Source organism: Narcine bancroftii, chromosome 3, assembly GCF_036971445.1.
Source record: "Narcine bancroftii isolate sNarBan1 chromosome 3, sNarBan1.hap1, whole genome shotgun sequence".
NCBI classification, from domain to species: domain Eukaryota; kingdom Metazoa; phylum Chordata; class Chondrichthyes; order Torpediniformes; family Narcinidae; genus Narcine; species Narcine bancroftii.
The window spans coordinates 32,641,642-32,649,854 of NC_091471.1; the positions used below are offsets into that span (position 1 = coordinate 32,641,642).

Consider the following 8,213-nt stretch of genomic DNA (forward strand, 5'->3'; position numbering starts at 1 on the left):
CCGTCTTTGCTGCCCTCCTGGCTGCATGTCTCAGTTACTGAACACCTCACTGAACTGCTTGGCTCAGTGACCATCTCTGCCTCCCCCCCCCTCCACCACTCAGTCTGAAGGGTGGGATGGTCGGGGCAGGCCAAGGCAGGTCTGATTCCACCTCCTCCAGTTCATGAGGAAGTTCATGGACCTTAGTGTCAGTCAATGCTCATAATTGGTCAATGTGCTGCTTCTACAATCTGTCCCCCACTAGAACAGAGTATGAGCAGGGGCTCCATTTTTGAAAGATTACTCCTACCACACATGGGTATTTATATTGTCTTTAATCTTGTACCAGACATATCTGACCCACTTCCAATGTTCTGGTGAGGTCTTTGGCAATGTTCTTTTTTTGCAATTGGAAACCCAGATCTGGATGAACTGTGGACAGCTTGGTCCGCAGGTTGCTGCCAAATATTAGTTCTGCTGGGGTGCATTTTGTGGTAGAATGTGGCGTGCTTCTGTATCCCAATAGGAAATCTGCAATTTTGTGTGTCCATGAGGTTTTCATTGCTTATTTGAATGTTTGTACAAAACATTCTGACTCCATTAGCTGATAAGGTGCGGACAAAATATGTCTGATATTGTTGTCGCGCATAAATTTTTTAAAATGTTCTTATGTAAATTGAGGCACACTGTCCATAACTAATTCATGAGGCAATCCTTAAGTGGCAAAGATAGATTGTAGACAGTCAATTGTGGGATCTGCTTTGGTGTTTTTCAGCTGTGAACCTACTGGCCATTTAGAGTGTGCGTCCACTGCTATTAGGAAAGTCTCACCCATGAATGGTCCATCGAAGTCTACATGAATCCGATGCCAGGGTTTGGATGGCTATTTCCATAGGTTAGCTTTGGCTTGCAGCATTTTTGGTTGCATTCTCTTACTGTTGTTTCAATGTCTCTGTCTATGGAGGGGCACCAGACATGCATCCGGGTCAGTGCTTTTATTCATACCATTCCCAGATAGTTGTGGCATCATTCTGATAACATGGTAGTTTGCCATTTGGCTGGTTACCCCACAGTAAACATCCTTCTTTGACTGATAGTTCATGGCAGTGTGTGTGGTAAGGTTTTGAATCTTCTGGAATGACTTCAAATTCGCCCACCCATTAAGGCCAACATTAAGGTACTTGCTTAATGTTGCCTCCTTTGCGATCATCTGGGCTTTAATGGGCAGTTGTTGAAGTTGTTCTTGGTTGCCCTCCATTTAGTGCTTGGAACAATTCTTCTGCCTTAGGCATGGGGTGTTTGGGTATTTTGAGTGATGGATTGATGGTGATTTTGTAATTGCCGCAAATGCTAATTTCACCATTTGCTTTTCGTACGGGTACGATGGGCACTACCTAATCGCTGTATTGTATTGGTTCTAATATGCCTTCATGTTTTAGTCTGTTTAATTCAGCCTCAGTTTTCCCTTTCATAGCAAATGAGACTGTTCTGGCTTTGAAGAATTTTGGTTCTGCATTATCTTTTAATTGCAGTTTGGCTTGAACAACTTTGATTTTCCCAAATTCTTGTTGGAAAACCACTGCGTGGTTGTTGAGGATTTGGTTGAGTTCTGGCTGGGAGATGTCTGTGTCATTTACATTTAGTATTGAACTGATTTCCAGCCAGTCTAGGGGAATGCGTTGTAGCCAGTTTCTTCCAAAATGTGCTGGCCCCTGGATATCTACAACGTAGAGAGTGTTTTTGGTTGCTGTTGTATGTATCGTACTTGGACTGTACTTTTTCCAAACACTTTGATTCTGTCTCCTGTAACAGATCTTAGAGTTATTTCAGTTGTTTTTATCAGGAGGCGTGGTAGCAAGCATTCCTTTACATGTAACGGCATTAGGGACATCTCTGTACCTGTGTCTAATTCCATCTTTAGGGGTGTCTGTTTATTTTTAGCTATATAAAGATTTCTGAGTTCCCTCCATTTATTCCTGGGATGTATAATATCTCAGGAGTTAAAATTTCAGGAGCTTGTAGGCCAGTCGTTGGGCTGTTATCATCATCGGTGCTAGATTGCCCCTCTCTCTCTCTGCAATTGTTTTGACTTTAGCTGCCTGTTTATTTGCAGGCCACCTGCACTTTAGAAGTGAACATTTAGCTTTGATATGTCCTGTTTTGCAATGGTTGCATTTAGAATTTTTGAAGAAAGAGTTTTCTGGTCGGTGGTTGTATTTCCCACAATGGAAGCATTGTTGGTGGGAACACCTCTTGACCCAGTCGATCTGGTTGACCCACATCCAAGTTTTTATCTGCCATTTCAGAGTTGCAGACAGTTCTGTATGTAATCTGTAATATAACATCTTGATCCATTCCAAAAATTTTTGCTTTGCTTGGCAATTTGCCAGCCCCATCACTAGTGCTTGATTTAGAAACTGCTCGAAATAACAGAGCTCCGCCAGTTTGCTCAACAATGCCAGGTATTTACCTACTGTTTCTCCTGGTCCTTGTCTCCTTTCATAGAATCGTTGCTTTTCTGCCATAACTGGTGGTTTGGGGCTTAAATGATTCTTTAAGAGTTGTGCATAATTCATTGAATGTCTTTGTCCTTGGATTCTCCGGGGACAGCAAGGTCTTAAGGAGGTCAAATGTTTTGCTGTCCATTATACTGAGGAAGAGGGCATGTTTGTGGTTTACTGGAACCTTCCACAATATTGTGGGCTATGCTGTAGTGGTTAAACCATTCTACGAAGTTATCCCAACTTTCTTCTACTTCGTTGAATTCCCCGAACTTTCCCTCCGCCATCTTGGCGTGCTTTCACTTTAAGCTTTTGGCAGAAATTTGTTGGAGTGGTTAGGTAGTTGTTTTCTACCTTTCTTCTATTGTTTTCTTTCTCACGGTTGGTGTATAGAGTATGTGTCGGGTTCATTTTGTTCCTCGTCGCCACTGTTGTGTATGCACTCACACAATTAAGACTCGGTGATGTCATGCCTCGTCATCCTTTACTTCTATTAGACTAACCTGGCTACTGACACACAGGGTTATATATATGGAAAGGTGACATGATGTCCAGCAGAGGGTGGGCTTATACCCAACAAATTCTGTCTTGGCTCATTTCTTTTGCTGCTGAGCACGTAACACTGAGTCAACATTAGGGTAACACTGATTGAACACATGAAGTACAGGGAAGTACACTTTTGCTCAGACATCCCTTGTCACTGCATATACCTTAAAACTTGCCTGTTGGGTAATGCTGATTTCCAAGTCACTGGTGAGTACTGCAGAATGCTGTAACTAGTATCCTTTTTTTTTTAATTTATATCATAAATCATGTGACAAAAATGCTAGATAGTAAAGCTTTTACTCTATACGATTTGGTAACTAAGTCAATCAACTATTGAAAGAAAATAAGGAAAATTAAAATAAAGAACCCAGGCTTTCAGACCAACTTTGTTCTCAGCAGATCTGCAGCTGTCGTTTGTGAAAAAATATTGGTGGATCGAGTGTACTCACAGGCGAATATAAATCACAGTAATCCCAACTCTAAGGTTAACTTGGAATCTAGTCCAGAAGCAGACTATTGTAACTGATGAACTAGCTACTGTGCATAATGACTGTATGGCCTGGACAAATAAGTGACAGTTTTAAAAACACACGTCTGCTTTGGGAACCAGATAATGTGGTAGCTTTGATGAGCATTTAGACATGTGGAGATGGATACGGCAGCAAAAAAAGTCAAAAGATCCATACGAGGCAAGTTTTGCCAAATTCAATCAAATGAGATGCCCTATTGATATCCAATAAATTATTTGACAGACATTATGCTGCAATGTTACATCATTTTATTCCATGTCTTCATAGAGTTTACACTGACAAGAATGATGAACATCAAAAATATATACTTCTGCAGTCAAATGTCTGTAGAAAAGTGGTCAAATAATTGCTATTATAAATATTGTAAGGACTACATTTGGACAATTCTGTCAGTTTGGCCTCCTGGATAAATTTGATATTAAGGGAGTATAATAAAAATTCTGACATTGGGTTACAACCATGCCAGGTTTGTCTCATGAGCTGAAGTAGTCTGGGATTGTTGATAAAAAAGACTGCAGATATTGAAAATCTAAAAAACAGACCTGATGCATTAGTTTGTTTTCTTTCCACAAAGATGCAGCCTAACCTCCTATTTCCATCATTTTGTGTTGCGTTGAAACATGCATCTTAAAAAATAGATGCAGTGAAGTGGTGTCCACAGACAAAATGTCTAGGACTTGGGGCACCATTCTAGAAAAAAGGGATAGGCCAAGGAGTGAAGTTCCAATCCCCACATTTTCCATAATCACCTCTTTTGCTTCTCTAATCCTACATGATTTCATACCCTTTTCCCTAGTGAATACCAAAGAGAAGAACTCATTCAATATCTCCCCCATCTTATTTGGCTCTGCACACATTTGTCAGCTCTGATTCTCTAAGTGACCAATTTTATCCTTCACTCTCCTTTTGCTATTCACATATTTGTAAAAACCTTTCGGATTTACTTTCACCCTGTTTGCTATAGCCACCTCGTACCTTCTTTTTGCGATCCTAATTTCTTTCTTGAGCTTCTTTTTACAATCCATGTATTTTCCAAGCATCTCGTCCATACCTTGCTTCTTGTATTTAATGTAGTGCTCCCTTTTATTTCGAACCAACTTTCTAATCTCCCTTGAAAACCGCAGCTCTCTCGAACTTATGGTCCTGCCTTTTATTCTAACAGGAACATAAAGATTCTGGACCCTCAAAATCTCAATATCTTGTAGTAAAAAAAAAAAATTAATCCATCTCTAAAGGTTGGCAATATTGGTTCCAGGTAGAAAGTATTGAAAATTTAGGAAACTCTGTTAAAATGTGTTCAAAGTTTGATTATGGCCGCATTTAGAGTACTGCACACAGTGTTTGTTTTCATTCATAAATGGATATCTGTAGAGATGAATAGAGGGTGGAGAAATTAACAAGAATTGTTATCAGAAATATAAATATATGTACATTTTAGAAAATGATAAAAGATCAAGCTTCTTTCTACCAATGGTGGAAAATGGGCGATGTAAAGAGAGGTTCATTAAATTGTAGGTTATGAGAGAGTGGCTATGGAAGAGCAGAAGGAGCCAGGAATATATGATGTTCATCAGAAAATTAAATAGGAAAATCAGAAGAAATTTTCAAAACAACTCACAATTGTATAGATATAGTAAAAACCCCTGGTATCTGGAATTCAAGCAACTGGTTGCCTCAAGCAACTGGCAAAAAGAAAATATTGAGAAAATATATAAAAATTAAAATAAATAAGAATAAAATAATAGGTAAAAATACACAAATTTAAAATTGTAAAAGTAAATGTTCTCTGAAGTAACACACAAACTTTTGGTGAAGATAAGAACAAATATTTAGCCAGATGATTGACTTGGTTGCGCTTGTTCGACGTAGCTATTTAAATAAAGTTGTGTGAAATGGCAATGGCATCGCCCAGGATGAAGAGCTTGTAGAGGCCGCTCACCAGATGGGATATCTCTCTTATAGTGTCTCCTTATCCCTGCTTAGTAAGAGATGCCCAGTCAGAGGCTTTATTTGTAAACTTGGGGAGAGAGGTGTTTCATTTTCGATCATGTTATTGTTCGTCTTTCAGGCGGCTCTGTGGTGGGGGAGGAACCTACAGAGGCAGCGATAATTAAATGTTTTTTAAAAAAATGACTGAAAATAAAATATTTAAAGGTTTATATATTCCTGCAAGTGAAATGTGTTCAGTTAAGTACACTATAGTATTTTTGTCTTTTAAACTGTTTATTCCTAATGCTCATGTATTAGTTAGGCAATTGAAAGAGTATGCCTCAAGCAAGCAGAAAATACCCTTATCGAGCATCACACAATCCCCATAGGTGCCAGATAAGAGTTTTACTGTACATAGTATAGATAAGCACAAGAAGTTGAAATGAGATTAAATAAGAAATCTGTAGTTGATGGAGAACTAGAACAACATACAGAAGTACTAGAGCAACTCAGCAGGTCATGCAGTATTCCTTGAAAGCAACAGGCAGTTGACATTTCAGGCCAAAGATCGGGCAAATGCCTGAATAAGAATATTGGTTGGGGGGGGGGGGGGCAGGGGTGCATGGAAGGAACACAGGCTTACAGGAGATATGCCGAAGGGAGGGGGGAAAAGCTAAAAGGTGACAGGGGAAGGCGGCAGAGGGCTCAGAAAGCTGCTCTCTGATAGAAAGGAGGAAGGGTGAGAGATGGAGGAAGGAAGATATAGGTGATGGGCAGAGGAAAGGAATGAAGTCAGAGGGATGAAGGAAAACAAGGGAGGAGAGGTTACGAGAAATGGCCAAGTCAATATTTATACTATCAGGTTCAGGTTGGAGACTGCCCGCCAAGACAGAATACGAGGTGTTCTTCCTCCAATTTACGTATGGCCTAAACCTGGCAGGGCACAAGGCTATGGACAGACATGTCAGTATGGGAATGAGATGTGAAATGAAGTTGCTGGCCACAGGAAGATCCTTGCTGTTGAATTGGACAGGGTGAAGTTGCTCAACGAAATGATCCCCCAATCTGCACAGAGGATTATTCACATAGAATTAGATGAAGAGATTGGGAGGAGGCATATGTGGAACATAAATACCTGTGTTGACTAGGTGAGCCAGATGGTCCATTTTGTACCATATACCTGATGTGAATAAGGTACAATTGCAACAATTACAAAAATTTCAAAAAATACAGACGGGAAAGGTTTAGAGGGTTATGGGCCAAATACAGGCAAGTGGGAGGAGTGTGGATGGGACATTTTGGTTGACATGGGCAAGTTGTGCCAAAGGGCCTTTTTCCACAAAGGACTAATAATGTACAGTCTCAATTCTTACAAAGTAAACTACACAATGTAAAACAGTAAGTGGCACCAACAAACCAAGAAAAAACAAATTGAAGCTTCTGTATCTGTAACCCTCAGGTGAGTCTCTGAGACTGAAAACAAGTTGTCTCAAATTACTGGTAAACAAAATCATCTTGTCAAACTCGCATCGCGTCAACTTAACATCACATCAACTTCACATCACGTCACCTTCACAAAGCATCAACTTCACATTGTGTCAATATAACATTGCGTCAACATAACATCACATCAGGAAACTGGAAATAGGTAAATTTAACACTCAGTTCAAAAAGATACATGCTAAAGCAACAATTTACAAGCAGTATGTCTTTCATCAGTTGCTTTAGCCCATAGCATTGAAGACATGACCAAATATCAGGTGGTAAACAACTTAATTAAGGTCAATCAGTATAGATTTTTATGAAGTAAGGGTAATGAACTAAGAAGGACTATAGAACATTTGCTTAGTATGCTTCTAGTGAACTCCTTCCTTTTCTTGCTGATTTTTTTCTACTATGGATCAGCTTATCCCACACCAAAAAGTAGTACAGGTAAATTTCTGTTACAGATATTCGGGTAACAGAAATTCACCTTTACAGAATTTGTAAATCATGACCTAAAAAAATAAGATATGGAATAAAATTTACTTACACAGAATTTATGTGGAAAAATACAGAACATTTTTTTCAACTCCCTTTTTACCACCTGCACAGATACAGTAACACAAATTCATATTATGCAATATTATGATTCAGTCCATTTTCTAGGAGAGCAACTCTACCTGTAATGTCGGGTTTGCCTGTATGAGATGTGCAATATAAATTAATGATCAAAAATAATAATACATTTAGTTAGCATCTTCAGAGCCTCAGATCATTCCCAATGAAATATACAGCTTGCCAAGCTGAGGACTTAGTGAGCATAAATTTGGTATAAAATGATACACAGATGCTCTTCTGGAACGCAACAAGCACACACACGCTACGCACTGCGCGCGCACGCACTTTTTGAAACGTTATAACAGACATCTATTTTAGTCGAAGGTTTGTTTTCAACTGTGGAATCAATAAAGAAAATTTACATTAATACTTGTGCTTACTTGATTCCACGGTGCCTTCAATTCTATGCACTCTGCTTCAAGCTGGAGAACCCCTTTTCTGTGTCAAAAGAACAAAGGAAGCAGAAAGCCGCCAGATGTCTGTGACATTCTTCATCGGAAATGAGGTTGCTATAATTCAACTTTAGCTCCTCCTAAAATGCAAATATAAGCATTTTATGTAAAACATATTTCAACTTTTTAAGTTAACTATTTTTCTGATATAAAAAATACAGTATAAACCTTTGGGA

At 39.1% G+C, this 8,213-nt stretch overlaps 1 protein-coding gene across 12 annotated transcripts in view; it reads right to left on the reverse strand.

The window, feature by feature from the left end:
* Positions 1 to 8,118, reverse strand: part of ccdc142 (coiled-coil domain containing 142) — a 112,582-nt gene extending 104,464 nt beyond the window's left edge. For all 12 annotated transcript variants that reach the window (XM_069923741.1, XM_069923734.1, XM_069923739.1 and 9 more), the window contains exon 1: positions 7,966 to 8,118. The gene's annotated coding sequence lies outside the window, so the exon portion shown is untranslated. The remainder of the gene's footprint in view (positions 1 to 7,965) is intronic.
* Positions 8,119 to 8,213: the final 95 nt, after the last annotated feature.